Genomic DNA, 19,202 nt, shown 5'->3' with positions numbered 1-19,202 from the left:
CTATTCCCTCACGTTTTGATCGGCGTTCAGTGGAAAATAACTGTGTTGGAGATCGAGAAGTACACAGAGCTGTTTACACGAAATTAAGTAGTTGATTGGAAGGAGGCAGTACACATTTCACTACACCGGAGAATGCATTTACCGGAGAAAACAGTCTGTCTATCAGACTGCTAATGATACAGGTTAATAGAAATGGAGGTGATCTTTAATTCATTAACCTGTATTTCTTTCAATCAATACCGCTGATAAATGCTGATGTACCGGTGCTCGGTTCTGTCAACGTTGTGAGCAGAGCGGCGTTGGCGGGCCGCCCTGAATGTTTGCATCTCTTACACTCCCAGATTCATAATGTTCTGGAGCTTTATCAGGGACCCTATAAGGCATGGGAGCTAAGGTCCGTCACTTCCGCTACTACTTCAGACATTCATTTATTGGTGGGCGGAAACTCAAGTAATATTGGTATGGGCTGGGAGGGCATTGTTGGAGTAAGGTGCTCACCAGAGAACAGGCACCGGACTACAAGGTTCCTCTATTATTGGAGACATGTCTGTGGGAAGAGTAAGGAGACCATTGGCCCAGTTATGGCAGTGGCACAGCAGAGTCACTAAGAAGCAAAGTTGACTGCCGTACCCATCGCCCATTTTTGTAGGAAGGGGGATCTGCACACTGAAGATAGTTTGATGGCAGAAGAGGAGACCTGGTATATTTTTTTTAAAATGTGTTTATTTATGTATTGTGCTGCTGGGTTAAACAACATAAACCTTACACAAAATGCAAAATGAAAAAGAAAAAGAAGTCACAAAATACAAAAACGCAATAAGTCATAATACTACACACAATTCCACCATGTCCTAAAATTCAAGGCTAAACATTTCCATAGACAATATTTTAAATATGTATCAAAAATTCAGCAGATAAAATAGCATACTATACACATTTTCACCACAAAATGAACTAGTTACATCATAACGTGATTACATGATTTTCGTCCGACAACAAATGAAATCTCAGTATCTATAAATAAAGAGCGTTGTGCAGTTTCCAAGAGGTCGGTTGTTGCACCTGGTGCCACACATAATTGCCCAACCAAGTCACATAACTTTCAAAGCATTCCATGCGAGTTACATTTATGTCCGGGCACTTAAGAACGACCTGGGTTAGAGTTCCGTCGATAGCTGAGCAGTAGCGACAATGTGCCTTCCCTACACCGGGACAAAGTGCATTTTCTACACTGTGACACCGTGCCTTCTCTACACCGGGACACTGTGCCTTCTCTACACCGGGACACCGTGCATTCTCTACACTGGGACAGTGTGCATTCTCTACACCGGGACACCTTGCCTTCTTTACACCGGGACACTGTGCATTCTCTACTACACCGGGACACCGTACATTCTCTACACTGGGACACCATGAATTCTCTACACCGGGACACTGTGCCTTCTCTACACCGGGACACTGTGCATTCTCTACACCGGGACACCGTACATTCTCTACACCGGGACACTGTGTCTTCTCTACACAGGGACACAGTGCATTTTCTACACTGGGACACTATGCCTTCTCTACACCGGGACACTGTGCCTTCTCTACACCGGGACACCGTGCCTTCTCTACACCGGGACACTGTGCATTCTTTACACCAGGACACCGTATATTTTCTACACCGGGACACTGTGGCTTCTCTACACCAGGACACAGTGCATTTTCTACACCGGGCCACTGTGCCTTCTCTACACCATAGGGCGAATTTCGAGTTTACTTCGACAAAAGAGGAAAAAGAAGAGAACACATGACCCAGATCAGAAAGACAGCATGGAGTTCAAACATACTGCATTCTGCAGTAGCAGGTACCATAGGCCTGCATGCCATACCAAAGAAGTCAAAGGTCAATGACAAATACATACCGACAGGCCCTTCAGAACCCACTGCTTCAGTGGAAGAGCATCCTCTGAAAAATCAGGAACATAGAAAGGTGCAGCAAAATATTCAGACTATAATGGACGCTCGCAAATAAAACTGGGCGTCTGGAACACAGGTAAGTGCCGGGCCTGTTTCTGTGGCACTGGGGGTCAGCCAGTAAGCATATATTAAATCATGGGGTAGAATCAAAGCATTCTGGGAGCGTAATATGTAGGAATAAAGCGAATATTTGGAACCACACTCACCCCAGACTTTCTCACAGTGCTCTTGGGAGAAACATACATATATGAGAATCTTAGCATCAATGCTGTATCATAGCACCCGAGAGCTGTGGCATGAGCAAAGCGAGGAATCCAGCGTAAGTGCAAGAATGCCATTCCCCCTATGATTGGATGCATGACTGGAGGTTGTTGGTGGCCTGGCAACAGTGTAAAAGGTCTCCTTCACGCAGGACAGCAACATGGACTCCTACCACAGGATATGGCCATCATTTTTAGTTTTGGCTATTATTTGGCACTTAAGCGCTACCTTTACGCCAAAACTATTGCATTGTTGGGTTACAGATAGGAAGGAGAAGAAATGTGAGGAGGAACACTTGCTTGTGGGTGTTGTTTGGCTATTTACCCACTCATTGACTCCCCATGGTCATGCAAATGCCTATGGCTAGCCCTCCCCACTACCTGTCACTCCACGCCCAAAACATCATTCTAGTATCTCTCTGAACTAGCTCTATCAAGCTATCACATTAAAGGTTGACCTGCATGTGGCCTGACAGTGTTATTTCTGACCAAGTCTTTTGAGAGTTCATGCATAATTGCAACTGTAAATACACTACTGGTGTTCTAAAAACGTCTTAATCAAGTGTACATTCAGCCACCTGACTTATAAGCAGTATATGTGCCCTTGCACCTGCCCCTTGCACCGAAATCTTGCTGAAACAACCCGTGCCAAAATCAATAGTTGTGGCGTTTGTATTAGTATTAGATAGGTATTTGCCAGGGACTGTTATCATATGCCCAGGTAAGCATAACATTTTCCAGCTGTTGTGTCTTATGACAAGGTAGTGGCATTATGATAGTGCCTGGAAAATGCCTATCCCATGCCTATAAAAAAGCCCAAACTGTTGGTTTTACCAACGCTTGTTAGACTGCTATGCTAACTAATGCGATAAACATTGTTTGATATTTATAGATTTAAGTGAATAGGTCACTTCCCACACCATCATCCCCTCTCACCTTTCAATCTCTTCTTCCCATGTACTGTTTCATTGCTTTGCCTGAGTTAGGCTATGTTCATATAGTAGTCTTGCGCACTCTTTATGCATTGGTTTCCTGTCTATTAATTAGCTCCCTCGGCGGTGGGGGTATGTGGCGGGCGCCATCTTCCCAGCCAGGCAGCAGGTAAGCACTCCAGTGCCCCCTTCACTCCCCCATCACCCTCAATTTCTGCCTCCACCACACCCCCCCACCTCATCCCCAGCCCTACTTACCTGTAGCTGCCTCGTCACTCAACAGCGCCCGAAACACTGAATGTTCCGGCGCTTGCCTGGCTCTGCAATGGCCACCATGGAAAAGGAGAAGGTCTTGCATGATTCCCTTCTCCCTTGACTATGCTGGTGATCATGTTTTGTAGTTTTTTAAAAGGTGATAACGGCAACTGCGCCGTAAATGAACTTTAAAACAAAAAGTAGCACTCCGGTAAGCATGCCCGGACAGTAAAAAGCAATAAAACCGCTTCCCAGGGGCATTACTGGGTATGGGCCCCAGCTTCACACGTTGGGGTTTATTGCATAAATAAAAAATCCACTACACCCAGTAGGCATGAAGCCTCTATCTAAATCTTCCTGCCTCCACTCTCCGCCCTCTGCAACTTATCCAGAACAGGACTGCGAGACTTGTCCTTGGCCTCAAGCCCAGGGATCGTATCTCTCCAGGACTGAAATCTCTGCACTGGCTCCCAGTGGCTGTGAGTATTAAATTCAATTGATCTCTGGCCCAGGCCCCGTCAACTGCCCACCTGCACTGCCTCCCTGGCAACCCCTGCACTTGGGGACTGTATTTTCTGTATCCCTTCAGTCCCCCTTCCAGCACTTATGTCTGCACTTCATTGCACTTGCCACCACCTGGCTGTTTTATGTGTTTTATTTATCTTATTTATTCCACTTTCCCATGTACTGCACTTTCTCTTCTCCCTTCCCCCCGCACACTTTTCCTTTCCCCCTTCCCATGCACTTGCGCAATCTGAATGACACCTGGCCTAGTAGGATCGTTGTCTGTCCTCCCTTTTTCCCCCCCTTGCCTCGTCGCGCTTTGAAACACTTGTGTATAGGTGCGTTATAAATGCCATATCATATCATATATCATAAGACACCATGATAACTGCACCTGATAGTATGAAAGATGGCAGGCAATGGAAGCTAGAATTAATCATCATAGTGTTCAGTTGACTCACAGGGACAGTATTTACAAACTAGTCTACTCAAGGAGTACATAAAGGGCTTCTCTTTGGGAGCAAGCAGAGAATGGCATTACTGATTCCATATTGTTTTAGCTCTCTATGTTTACGAGCTGTCGCAGTCAAAGGGACGGTGTCCTCACATGGTTTCATGGGATGATGCTCTGCCTAAAGGTGTTGACTAAGTGTGGGTGGGCAGAGGACCCTCCTCATAACACTGTGGCGCATAATCCATTATTTTAGGGTGGCACCTGGCCTCCTTAATCCTTGAACTAGATGTCTGCAGAGTTATTTAGCATGCAACACATAATGGAAATCATACAGCCCTTCCTAAGGCCGTACTCGAAGGCACCTCTTGTGTTGGGAGAATACTGGAAGCTGGCACTTACAAGGCCAAAAGCCCACTCAGTGGTCCCACAATTCCAGACATGTGCATACTTGTAACGCATTTTAGGTGTAATCTGCATGGTCTGAATGGGTGCGACTGGAAAAGGAGATATCCTGAGTTGCCTTCAGCACGGGATGGATGTCAGTGGGTGTGCAGACGTGTGTTGAAATACAGGTACATTGTTAATGACAGGGCTGTGCTTTCCTCGTTGCTCCCCCCACCCTTTAACCCTGCCCACATGCATTACACTTGTGCCTCTTGGTGGTATGGTGAAGGTTGCACAGAGAGAGATTTTGGAATGGGTGGGAGTAAGGGATCAGGGTGTGTCTTGGGTAGACGTGTGGCTTTAGAGTACGTGCAACAACAGGGGGCAACAATAGTGAAGGGGCTGTGGAGAATAGTGACAGGGTCATGCCCCACGAATAGCATCCGGATCTGTGTGCCCTTGTGAAATTCCACTCAACTCAGCAGACTGCTATTCAATAGGTTCTTGGAATCATGAGCAGATCAGTGATGCAGAAGCTTCCAACACAGGTCTCATCTTCACATGTATTCGAGATCTGCTCCCTTGCCTGAAATGAATCAATGAAAAGTGGGTACAATCTTAAGACATTTGGAAATCCACATGGCTTTAGAAGCATTCTGGTCACATTGGTGGGGAGGGAGATGTGCCTATATACATGGGGTACCGGGAATGCAAAACCTGGCTCAGGGCAACTCAGAGGATGGGCTAGGACACAATACGATAGGTTATTTCATAAGGCGCTTAATACCCAGAGGTTTCTAAGCGCGGTCCCGGGGATTGAACCTGTGTTGTTCTGTGTTGTCTTGCTTCCAAGGGGAGCATGTTGCCGCTGAGCTATCCTCCTGAGACATGCTGTGTAGTATTCCTTCCATGTGTTGGAACGTACCCATTGAACACTAAATGCATCACAGCCATCACCTTGTGAAAAAGGTGGCATTGCAATATGGATTTTTAAGTATCTCGATTTTTAAAGTGTTAATATGTACTTTTTTAACGTTATTTTATTATTTGTTTTATGTGTTGTGATTCTGGCTGTAAGTACTCAACCCTACACAAAAACAAAGAAATTAATATCATTTATATCTATTACAACAATACAACAGATTAAAAGAAGAAAAAACAAAAAATATAACAATTCAAAATAATGCACAGCTCAAAAAGAAAAGAGAGAAAACGAGCTTAATTCGACGTTACCATCATAGCTTCATCACACCATTGTCTTGCTGAGCATCCATGGTTGTGCTCTCTCCCGTGAACTCTGGTCTTCCAGCTCCTCGTCCTCATCCTCCTTCTCTGGGCCACATGCGTCTTTTCCTCCTATACCCCCAATGGCCTGTCTCAATGAAATGATATCACCCATTCCTACTTCTGCATGTGGCATTTGTATAAACTGTGCCAGTGATGGTCTGCACCCGTGCCTCAATTGCCATCAACTGTCACCCATTTACTCCAGCGTTTGTGTAGAGGTAAATATTGGAGGTAGTTTCTGGGGTTCGCAGCCAGAATAGCAACTCATAATCATGGTACTTACCACGTAATGTATTTTAGAAATTTGACAGCATTCAATTATAATTTCCATAACACAACATGCAATTAAAATTGCATGCACACCTATCCATGAACGCGCACATGTTAAAAAAGATGGTATTACAAAGACCGTCTGTGATTCCTGTTGCTGTCAAACTCACAATGACCCCCATTAGTGTCTAAAGTTTTTTAACTTACCTCGTAATGTACCTTGATCATTGTGCAGTACTTTTTGTCTTTACTGGAATAAAAATGTGATGTATAATTGCATGTAATCTGCACATTCTAGAGTGAGTTTACAGTAAAGCTGCTCTTTATAGAGTAGGAAAGACCTTGGACACTGCACTGCACCGGGATCAACACTCTATTAAAACATTGATGGCAGTGACCAACTCGCTGGTCATAGATGTGCACATTGTGCTTTGTATTGGGGGATGGAAGTAATTAATTTGAGCCATGTAAACATGTACGTTCCTCATGGTCTGAGGAGCGAGCTGCTGAGAAATCTAATGTAACCAGCAATTCCATTTCATGTTTGCCAAACCACAATGCCAGATACAGGGCCCATACAGCTGCTGTTTTTGTTTGGATGCATCCGGATTTATGCATATTTTTCTACAGCGCTCATTCTGTTATGTGACTGTAACAGAGCACTTTCATGGAAGGGATTCGAAGGGGGGCGTAACAGGCGGAAGGAACAGTCTGAAACTGTGCTCGAGGCTGGGATGCTAGGGGGCGGTGTTCCATAGTGATGAGCCTTGTCCATTAAATGACCTCCTGAAAACATTGCAGAGTGAGAACCTGTAGGCGACATGTGGTCCTTAGGTATATGGCAATGTAGGACTATGTTGGGATTGCTTTAAAGTCTATCCACTGCGTGATACGTATCTAGAGCAGGGAAAGGTTTATGTGCTCAGTCCTCTTCAGACTTAGAATGAGCTCTGTGGTGGAGGTCTGTACACTTTTGTGTTTGGCCATTGTGTGAGATGGGAGGCGGCCTTAAATCTCAACAAACTAGCATACCTAGAAAAGGACCACTGCGGCGACCGGTGCAATGTGTTGGTGCAGCGGTGGAAGGATCCCACGATCATGGAGAATGTTATGGAGGCCTTCTTGGAGATATTGACATGGAGTATGAAGGAGAGTACAGCATCTAAGATGACCCACATGCAGACTGCTTATGAGGTTTGCTGTCATTGACGGTGGGGAGCCAAAGGACGTTGTTGGTGTATCCACACATAAATATGAGTGAGGAAGTCTGTTTTCAGCTTGCAAACCCCCAAACCTGTCTGATATCCTGGTGTGCATGAAGGTCTCATCAGTAAACAAATGGAACCCAATGTTGTGGTTGTCGGAAAATGCTACAAGGGTTAGAGTAAATATATTAAAAAGGATTGATGAAAGGGCAGATATTTGGTCAATCCTACAAGAGACGTCAGAAGGGCCAGAGAAAAGACACCAGCTTTACCTGATGCTGTTGGCTTAATAGAAAGTGCTTAACACAGAATGGGACTGTGCTGCTAATTACACAAGATACCATGTTAAGGTGACATAGGAGCATGTTGTTGTCTATGGTGTTGGTGTAAGACACTATATTTCATTTTGGTGGATCAGCAGATCCTCCTTTACATTCTTAAGAGTGGGTTTGTATCCCGACGTTGGCTGATAAGAATTGGTAGTCGTTGGGAGTCATATTTTCTTCCAGGCAGTCGAAGCGGTGTGTGGTCACTGTTTCTGGTATTATTTTTACAAACCTGGGAAGCCTCAGTTAGCTTGTTAGTTACCCAGGACCTGCATCTGATTTCTTTAGCAGCGGAGTAATGATAACATGACTGATCTTTTGAAGCCTGTCAGAGTGGATAGAAGTGATGACCTATGAGAAGAGCGGAATGAGGGTGGGCTAACTTGATAACTTTTCCATTGCGGGTTCATTAAGTGATTGCAGAGCTGATGTTTCAGATGGTGAATGATCTTGAAAATGTCATCTTTTACAAAAATGATGCATTATAGATTATCATTGCTAGCAATCTATGGTTCTAATATTTAATATCCAATGTTCCATTTGAACACATTTCAATGCACATTATTAATGTTTCAGTGGTGATCTTAATAATATTGCCTGGCTGTACAATAACAAGATCATGTTTTTGCAATACAATATAGCAATAACAAGCGTGTCTCCTATCTGTAGTGGGTGATAATGACCTAGGGTCCAAGTTAATAGCCCTGGGTCCACGGCCCTTTCCTACCTGGTACAGCCCAGGGACCCGGTTGCTATTGTTATTATCAGTCTAGGTTAATGTCCTGTTGTGCTAGTAGCAACAAATTTGGCTGCACCAATGGATCAGGTGCATGACGCAACCACCTGATTCAAGCCAATACTCACCCAAGATGGCCACCATGTGCAGTATGTATGTGCAGCACACATTGCATACATCGGGCCTTAGTGGTGATGCCTGTGTAATAGTTTGCGTATGCGGCTTGTGCTGTAAAATGTGACCATGGATTCAAAGTTTACACAGTGAATGTTTTTGAAATTGCAGTGATATGTACGAAATTGTTTCCTGTGGAAACTCCTTTGGCATCTGGGTGGAGAAAGAGTCCTTTAGGCGTATGTTTTTGACTAGGTTGTAGACTAGAAGTTCAGCATGCTGTCCTGTCTATCCCCCATTTGTTATCCGCTGTTATAGTGGAAGAAGGATAGCTTAGGGGCAACACGTTTGGCTTGATAGAAAGCGAATGCAGCACAACACAGGTTCAAATCCCGATTCTGCACTTAGAAACCACTCGCTGGTATTAAGCGCATTATAAATGGCCAATAAAATAACATTTTAAAATCTGTGACCTCGACTCTCCTGCACCCACCCATCAGGGTGTTCTGTGGATCCCACCAAGTGCAGCAGTGGCAATCCTGGAGGACCTTTGATGGCATGACTAACTTGGAGATATGCTTTAATCACACATTTATGGTCCTTAACTTCATTCACTTTATGCACACATTGTTTTAGAATTGTGTGTCACATTTTACCTATGTTAGAGAAAAGGTGAGAGCACCGGCAACGTCTGGTTACGGTGCTGAACTCGTCCAAATCGAAATGTTAACGTTGAGCAGCCAGTTGTAGGAATCCGATGGGCCAGTGCTCATTTTCGCGCCTTGAAATCACATCATATTATGTGCCCGAAGTGAGGGATCTGAGAGTTCTTGTTGGAAGCCCGCGATATTGGCGCTGCGTATAAAGTTTGTTAAAGATTACTGTTGTTCATGAGAATTGCTTGGTCACAATTGTTGAATAAAGAGCACTCTTGCTCTAGTGTTATGCCATTGGGTCTTTATTGTTGCAAGTTAGGTTATTCCGAGCGGTTGGAATTGTGAGGCGTGATGCCTAGAGTTGTTCTTGGTATGTTGCACTGAGCAGCGCTTCTTAGGCGGCAGAGGACGTCGGCTGTACGCCTCTCCCACAGTCGGTGATCACCGACAAAGCAATTCCCATGAACAACAATAATATTTAACAAACTGTATACGCAGCGCCAATATCACGGGATTCCAACAAGAACCCTCACATCTTACCTATGTCACAAAGATTTGGTTTATTTTATGTTTTACCTTTTGATTAATGTTGTGTCTCCTACCCCTCACCTCGGAATTATCTTTCCAACGAAAACCTATTTCTGAGGTGTGATCTAGTATTGCGCAATATCTTGCTTATTATTTTTCTGTTGTTATTTTTCTCCCAAAAGTTGGGCATCTTTTTTTATGTTCCCTTTCTTCGTGTCTTGAGATTCCTGTTCAACATGACAGCTGTATGCTTTTCTACAGTGTCGTGCCGTCGAGCGAGGCAAATCTTTTCATTGCCCCCAGCCCTTTGAAATAAGGCTTCATGTCCATAGGAGATGCTGTTAAAATGGCATTTATTGATACTACAGAGATTAACAACACGGTCGCACTGGGCCACAACATTGTTACGGGCACCAACGAAAAAGTGGGCCACAGTTACAAATGGGAATTCATTCCTTTTGTGATGCTTTTTTTAATAGTACCCAAGGGGGACGTTTTTGATAAAATGTGATGCAAATTGCACATTTTAAAGAATGTTTATTCAGCAACAAGGGTCAAAACTATTAGCTGCATAGTGAAGTAACTAATCAAACTGGGCCACATTGACCAAAAAAGTGCCCCACTTTGACCCAAAAAACTGGCCCACAAAAGCATTTTCCGTTTTTGGTTCAGCCATGGGCCTATTGCCCTATAAGCCAGTACGAGCCTGATTAGCAATACTTTTTGGGGCGGTAAAACATGAAAATTGCACCAGCATGCAAACATTTCAGAAACATATCAGTTCAATGCATTTCGCAAGGTTTGCCCTAGTCCTAATCCTTTGCCTTGGAGGAACAATGTTTTAAAAGAATATGTTTTTTTCACTGGTTCAATTTTTGCCCTAGTGCCAATTGCACTTGCACCAATGGCACGTTTCTTTATTATGGCCCACTACCTTTATATCCGCATTTTCAAAAGAAAATGCACTGCATTGGTGTATGCCTAATGCACTTTGTTGTCAAGTAGCGCCATAGTAGAAAATCTATGTTTACCTTAAGGAGGCGGGTACATCTATAATGTGTCAACTCACAAGTAAAACAATAATATTAAGGGTCGCCTGGAAACACTATTTACTTGATGTATAAGAGCCTTACAAATGCACAATAAAAAAAAAATAAGTGATGAATCATAATTCAGTTTCAATGATAACTGTTGTGTAGGTTCCAATAGGTGTATTGAGTTAAACCCACTAGATCCTACAGGTCGACGCAGAAGTGGTGTCAGCACTAACAGGGCTTTGGATCAGCAGAAAGCGGAGGAATCGCCATAAGGCAGAGAAGGCTGGTTTGGTCCCTTCTGCATCAGTGCACCATTCTGTGGATGGCAGCCCCACTCCTTGCCTCTTATTGAGCCCACGTGCTGGTTCAAGTCTCCTCAATTGGAATTTCCATGGTATTGCTGTCAATTGTTTTGTGGAATGCTGGGTTAAACCTGCCTCTGAGTCATGGTTGTGCGATTGGCAGTCAGATGCATTCCAGTCTTTTGTACTTTGTTTTTAGGATGTACTCTGCCTCTTCCATGCAGTACTGTCTCCAAAGCATAGACTCCTTACTTTGCAGCCTGTTGCCCTCTCCGCCTAATGGACCCAGGCTAGGCCAATAATGCCATTTCACCCAAGTCATAGGACCAGCTTATCTAACATCATGATGTGCTTGCCCAGATCTCAGAGGGAGTAACTTCGCATGTCCTTTGACCCCGAAAGTGGCCAATCGTAGTTTTTAAAACAATGTTTATAAAAACACGAGTTGCCAATCAGTTATTGAACATTGATTCATAACAGGCACAAATAAACAGCTTCTTATGAGCAAGCACAACTGTTGCATACGAAAAGCATCACCACTTTCTATAGATATGATAGTTATTTATAATGCACTTAATACCCAGAGGTTTCTAAGCACGGATCCGGGGATCGAACCTGTGATGTTCAGTCTCCTCTTGCTTCCAAGACGAGCACGTTGCCCATGAGCTATCCGCCAGAGATTACATCGGTGTATGCGTTGCCTAATGCACTTTCTTGTCTAGTAGCGCCAATACTAGATATTTATACAGATTAATACAATCAGAGGGTTTGCAGGCAGAGATACCACAGGGCAGAGACCAAGATAGCAGCCCTTCACAGACTTTCCAGACACCCACAAGTTGATTTTGAACCCTGTGCACTTTTGGAATATCAGCTTTAGGGTAGTATGCTGGGCACATTGATTTGAAAGGGAGCACTTTAGATCATCGTTCCCTCTGCCCAGCAGGCAGTTCTGGGTCGCACGTGAAGCTGTGTGGTGACTGCTATCAATAGAAAGAGAATGAGATGAAATGAGGAGAAAGGGTTCGAATGTTTTAGAAAATGTAATAATTACATGTACTGTTAATTCCTTCTCGCTATTGTCCAATTATGTTGTTGTGACAATTTTTCCAATAATTTTTGAAAAGTTGATGTAATCAGCTATGACAAAATAAAAAAATAAAAAAAAAGAAAGGGTTCGTTGATTGAGGGGCGAAAGAAACGGCCACCTGCTACTGCAAACCCATTGATGCTTGGACGGAGGCAACGGACGAAATGTGAGAGCCACAAAGATGGAGCAAGCAGTGCTCCACCACCCTTACATGTTGGAGCACACCACCATCTTGGAGGTGGCTGTACTTAATTATGGCACCGATGCACAGTGCACAATAGTTCCCTGATTGTCCCAGGTTTAGAGACCAGAGCTCGCCTGATGCTGCTCTCCCCTTAGGTGCCAGCTCCAGACTGACACTCAATAAGAGAAGCCAGAAAGAGTTTTGGAAGCTCAAGGTGATTATGCATTTGACTATGTGAAGTGCTGGCTAATGCAGGTGCTCAGACATCACCTGCAGAGTGCTGGCAGCCATGCAAGCATATTGCTCCCCCCACCCCTTAAATATGCAGCTTTGTGGGGGCAAGTTACAGTTTGGTAAGGATCGGCATTCGTTTTAACTCTACTCACAGTCAACACATTGCAGAATCCCCTTCAGTCTACACAGCAGAATTTGACAATGGCCCACCAGTCAGATCGGGGCTATGTGTAATTGGCACGGGACAGAACACATGCCTTTTTGAGTGACATTGTGCATTTTGAAAATGTACATCCACAATAGTAATGAGAGTGTGTTTCAGTGCTCGCTGGCCAGAGGGGCAGTGCGAGCTGTTGACGCTCCTGCACTGAACGCCAATTTGAGTTAGGAAGAAATGTCATGTACCCAGAAGTGAAACACTGCCATTGATATTATTGGCTAAACAGGCCCGGGCTCAAAAGCTTGGCACGACTACCCCCCTCTATTCTGCCAAATGTTCCAAGTGGCCACTTCACTGCAGAAAGAGAGCTTCGACTTACACACAGTATAATGTAGTGCAAAGGCAGAGCCTCTTTGCCTCCGTTTTGGGGAATCAAGGTGAACCCAAATACAGCCAGGGAAAACATCTAGGACCGCAGGTTTTGGAGTCCAAACATACATGTGACCCCTGCCCCTTACCTACACTTCATGACCCCCCAAAAAACTGTCTGAAAATACAAGAAAATATAAATGGAATTAAAGTAGGTATGACTAAAGGCAAACTTAGAATCTCTGCTCTAGAAAAGAAAGTGGTGCAGCAGAAAAAACATTGGAAACGAAGTGCACTCTCCATGTTGCGAATAAAAGGCAAAGACAAGAATATCCGCAGTTATGACATATCAGAGGCTTGTGAAGGGGAAAGTATGCTGTCCACACGTCTCCCCCCAACATCTGGACTTATTTCCTTCCGTATAACTGCACTTTGAGTGAGCACATAGGCCAGGCTGGAGAAAATCATTGAATGCAAGACCCAAACGGAGAGACATCATTGTGTGCACGCTGTGCTGTAACCACATGATGGAAGTCTTGCGGGTAGCAACGAATTTGGCACCCCTGAAATGGGCAGAACATAATGTACTCACCATTCAGGAGCCCCCCAACAACACAGCAGAGAATAGGAAACATTTGCTAGTCATGTGTCCTACACTGACATACCTCAGCATCAAATACAAAGTATTGATATGATATGATATGGCATTTGTAACGCGCCTATACACAAGTGTGGCAGGGGGGGGGCAGGGGGAGAACAAGGGGAGACAGACAACGATCCTACTAGGCCAGGTGTCATTCAGATCGCGCAAGTGCAGGGGTAAGGGGATTTGGGAAAAGTGCAAGGGGAAGGGGAGGGGGGGAAAGTGCTGTACATGGTTAGTAGAATACAAGATAAATAATAGGGCCAGCTGGTGGCAAGTGCAAGGAAAGTGCAGTACATGGTTAGTAGAATACAAGAAAAATAATAGGGCCAGCTGGTGGCAAGTGCAAGGTAAGTGCCGGGAGAAGAGGATGAAAGATACAGAGACAAGCCCGTAGTGCAGGTAGGCAGTGCAGGAAAGAGTGGCTGGGCCGAGGACCGAGATCGGTGAGTGGCCCAGTAGCAGATTCAGTGCAGGTTCAGTGAATTTAGCAGGGAAGAGAGGGAGAGAAAGCGGAGGTAAAGAGGAAGGTTTTGAGGTGCTTCCGGAACCGGAGATGGTTCTCCTCAAGTTTCAGCGAGGCAGGAAGGCTGTTCCAGAGGGAGATCCCTGCTGCGGAGAGTGATCTACCCCCAGCTCGTTGCTTGGAGAAGCGGCTGACCCTGAGGTAGTTGGAGGTGGATGAGCGAAGAGCTCGAGAAGGAAGATATTTCGGAAGAGAGAGTTGAAGGTATTTTGGCCCCAGAAGGCCTTGTGGACAATGCAGAGGGTTTTGAACTTAATCCTCGGAGCCACTGGGAGCCAGTGTAGTGATTTCAGTCCTGGAGAGATACGGTCCCTGGGCATGAGGCCAAGGACAAGTCTCGCAGTCCTGTTCTGGAAGAGTTGCAGAGGGCAGAGAGTAGAGGCAGGAAGATTTAGATAGAGGCTGTTACAGTAGTCCGGCTTCGAGAGAACCAGGGCTCTGGAGACAGTGAGCTTCTGGGGGAAGGAGAGGAAAGGAAGGATACCCCTGAGGAGGTGTAGCTGGTAGTGTGACATCTTAGAGACGTCAGATATGTGAGGAGAGAAAGAGAGTGTGGAGTCGAAGATGACCCCAAGGTTTTTTGCCTTGCAGGTAGGCGCAGGAAGAGGGCCAAGGGAGGCCGGCCAGAGAGCTGCAGGGAAGGAGGGAGTGGGTGTGCCGATAAGTAGAATCTCAGTCTTACTAGCATTAAGGCAGAGGTTGTTGGCGGCACACCATTCCTGGATAGCAGAGAGACAGTCAGAGATGAGGGAAGGGGAAGAGGAGGTATCATCCGCGTAGCAATGAAAGTTGGGACAGAGAGCGGCGATGCGGTGAGCAAGAAGTGCCAGATACTGGTTGAACAGCCAGAGGGAGAGGTTAGATCCCTGGGGGACACTACAGGTAGAGAAAAAGATGTCAGAGAGGAAGGAACCCAGTTGGACCTTGGAGGGTTGATTGGAGAGGAAGGAGGTCAGCCACGCCAGAGCCTGACCAGTGATACCCAGGTTATCACAGAGACGGTTGAGCAGGATGGTGTGGTTGACAGTATCAAAGGCAGAAGAGAGGTCAAGTAAAATGAGAACACAAGGGGTGTTAGAGTCAAGGTTAGAGAGCAGGTCCTCACAGATGTTCAGGAGAGCAGTTTCCGTGCTTCTGGCAGCTCTGAAGCCAGACTGATGGTCATGAAGACTACCAACAGATTCAGCATGGAGATTAAGCTGGGAGATGGCCAGTTTCTCCAGGAGCTTGCCCAGGAAGGGAGTGATAGAGATTGGGTGATAGTTAGCTGGGCAGGAGGGGTCGGAAGAGGGTTTCTTAAGAAGGGGGTGCACAAGGGAGTGCTTGAGGGGAGATGGGAAGACTCCAGAGGCGAAGGAGTGATTGCAGAAGTCAGCCAGGGCAGGGGCCAGGGAGTCGATGTGGTCCTTGATAGTTTTGGAGGAACAGGGGTGGACTTGTTTTGACAAGACTTTCATAGATCGGACTTGTCTCGAAACCTCGTCGGCAGAGAAAAGGGGAAAGGCAGAGAAGGAGGGAGGACTGGTGGCTGCAGAAGGGCCAAGGGGAGAGCAGGGAATAGAGGGGGGGAAGTGATAGGAGGAGAGTGATGTGGGATGTTTTTATCCACGCATCCAAGCCCTACCTCAAAACTGTGCAGTACTGACATGGAAAACATCATGATGGCCAGAGCTTCCCAGAAAATGCACAGGGAAATGCATGAAGAATAGGCTGCCACTCATTTTTGCCGAGGTTATGGGCACAGAAGGACACTGCCTAAAACCACCATTGGACTACCCACACAGTAGTCTGAAACCATTGGGAATGGCAATGCTGATTGCCAAAAGCAAACCCATAACTGTTGGGAATTCATTTTCTTAAATCCCAAAAAGGGGTGCAGTACCAGTACTCACCACTATCAAAATGCCGGCGTTTTAAAACAACACCAGATTTTACTTTTTTGTGTAAAACTGAATAAATGAACCCAAAGCAGGCCAAAGAAAGACTTACTGAGAGGTGGATCCAATGTAAAGTTATATTCTGAAGTGACTTGAAGATTTATAACAAGACTGGCTGAGCTGTGGATTTCAGCAGTTTAAGTAAATTTGGACTGAAAGACACTAAAAAAATCTAAATGTTTAAAAGAAATGAGTGACCTACTTTTGAGTGTCACATAGGTTGCAATTGTTTAAATGTCATAGTTTTAAACTTAGAATCAGCATCCTAGCTGCATATGTAAAAAAAATTCTTGACTTAAACTGGGGAACAGAAATGACATGTAGCTAAAAACTGGCTTAAAGAGATTCCAATTTTGCCTGGCAACTACCCCCCATCAGGAGTGAAACTTGAGTCACAGCTGTGTTCCCAGGCCTATCTGCCTTTTGCTGGCCACACTAAGGATATGCCATCTCTCTGATAATTGAATTAAGGGGAGCCCCCACAGAATACAGGAGCTCTGAACAATGCAACCCCCTTCACCAAGGCAGATGGTTTATTGCAGATGTCGTAAATGGAGCTTCCTCCTGGAAGGACAGGGGAGGAGCACTGCCTGTGAGAGCAAGCTGGCTTGGCAGAACTGGAAAAACCAGAAATTCAACCTTGTGCTGGGGGGAAACCACACCCCTTTGGGGCCAGAACATAACTCTAAAAAGATGAATAACTCATAGTACGGACTTGTGAAAATTATTTAAATGATACCATAATTCTTGTGATTTTTCTGCCCACATTTTAAGACGTGTTAGGACCCGGTGGTATGTTCAGGGGGGTTTTAGCGGAAAAGAGGATATTACTCAAAATGTGTGCATGTGAAAAATCTGACACTTCATCAACTAATGTCCATACTCCTTGCACACATGTGTGTAAATTTGGGTTAATGTCCGATATTGCGAAACCAGTTAAAAAGTGAAATATGTGCCATTTTTGAACCCAAGCCCCCAGGAAGAGCAGATTTGGACAGGGTATACCTCCTGTGATATGTGAAGGGTGCATGTAATTTTAAACAAATGTGTACCTGTGCAAATATGTTTTTTTTGAGCAAATATAGATTGTGTGTAAAGTTGACAGGGGTGGGTTCTCTGTATCATAAACAGACCTCATCATGATGACACTTCATTTCATTCCCCCAATCAGGGGAGAAATGAAAGCTTGGCCAATGACAAGTGGAGAGGGGTAGAGCCTAGTGATGCTGCACACACACCCATTTTAAAAACAGATTAAAGCAGACAGACAGGACAGATAGAGAACCTTCAAATCCATTTGCAGCTGGAAGCTCTGCCAAAATTCCATACCTTACCTCCATCAAACCTCCAGAGAGCCAAACTAGAGACTTCAATCTATCCAGAACTAGAGACCCAGACCAGACCAGCAGAGCAGAGCTGATCCAGACCACTGTTAGCAGAACCAGAGAGCTGACCCAGATCACTGTGAAGTGCAGAGACCAGAGTCCAGTCTAAAACCTGACCAGATCCGTGGCGAGGCCCATTTAATTCAAGAATATAGTGTGAGTACCTAGCAAACTGTGCAGAACCGATCTCTTAGTTAAAATAATATAATTCAATCTATTTAATCTAAGTAGAACTGCCTCCTAACTGTCACCTGTCATTTGCAAAGCTGTCACCTGTCATTTTCTAGTTGCAAGCTGCACTTGTCTTTTTGAACTTTAAAATTTCAAATCTGAAAAACGACCTTTATTTAATCGCTCATATCTCCGTAACCGTTTGTGCTAGAGACTTGCAGTAACTTTCATCTGGAAGCTGAGATCCTATGCTGTCCTAGGACCCCAAAACGATAGTGATAGTCCTTGTAGTTCCTCTGTAATCGCGCCCGGCGCACCCGCGAATTTTACCGCAATTTGCAAATTTCTTCACGTGTAAAAATCTGCTGCTGCTTGCCTTCCATTTGTCAGAAATTCGTTTAACCTGCTAATCATCCCTGAATCATTGCAAGAGTGAGCCTGGACTAATATTAACTAGATACCACTCACCCTGAACCTCCTAGAGGGAATTAAAAGCATTTTAGTATATTTTTCACTTCATTGCCAGCACATATAAAAGCATTTTGGGCCTGTGTTTAAAACTCCGATCTGTAGTCTAAGCTTGCTGGGGTGAACTGAATTACATTTGATTGCATTTCTGAGAACTGTGTGCTTTCCTTCCATTTCCTTGCATTGCATAAAGGGGGGAAGGGACTGCCAGAGAAAAGTGATTACATTGTTTTGTTGAACGCATATTGAGTATTTTCTGTACTGCATTTTCATTCCACCTTGCATCCATTTGAAACCATAAGGTATTGTTGCTATCTTATCCATCCTATAACTCCTTAGTGATTATAAAGAAGTGTGCTAGTGCCAGACTATCCATTATTGATTACTGATCAGATTAAGTGTGATATTCAATTATTAAATTATTATAAAGGGTGATATATATATCTATTGTTTAATTTATCAAATAAACCTTTAAACGTGCAAAACAGAACTACTTCTTGGCTCAGTGCGGTCAGGAGGATTCCAAGAGAGGGGTGTTATATAGGGGTAGTCATCCAGAACGCATGAACTGGACATAAAGATATATCAATAAGGGTTTCCATTCAGTATCCCAGACTAGGCGTTGACTTAGCTGTAGTGTTGAATTGAATCCTCTTACAAATTGGGGGCTCGTGCCGGACGTTTGGATTAGATCTATCACTTGTGCAGATTAATACAGCGTGCCAGCTGATCAGATACACATATCCGGTCGGAGCACACGCTGTGTTACGCTGTAAAGCACTCCTCAAAGGAACGCTCTAAGAAAAAGGTCTGTTTTGCAAAA

This window comes from Ambystoma mexicanum, chromosome 1q, assembly GCF_040938575.1.
Source record: "Ambystoma mexicanum isolate Mex_15411 chromosome 1q, UKY_AmexF1_1, whole genome shotgun sequence".
In the NCBI taxonomy this organism is placed as follows: Eukaryota; Metazoa; Chordata; class Amphibia; order Caudata; family Ambystomatidae; genus Ambystoma; species Ambystoma mexicanum.
The sequence above is the reverse complement of the archived record's forward strand: the minus strand, read 5'-3'. Positions refer to the sequence as shown.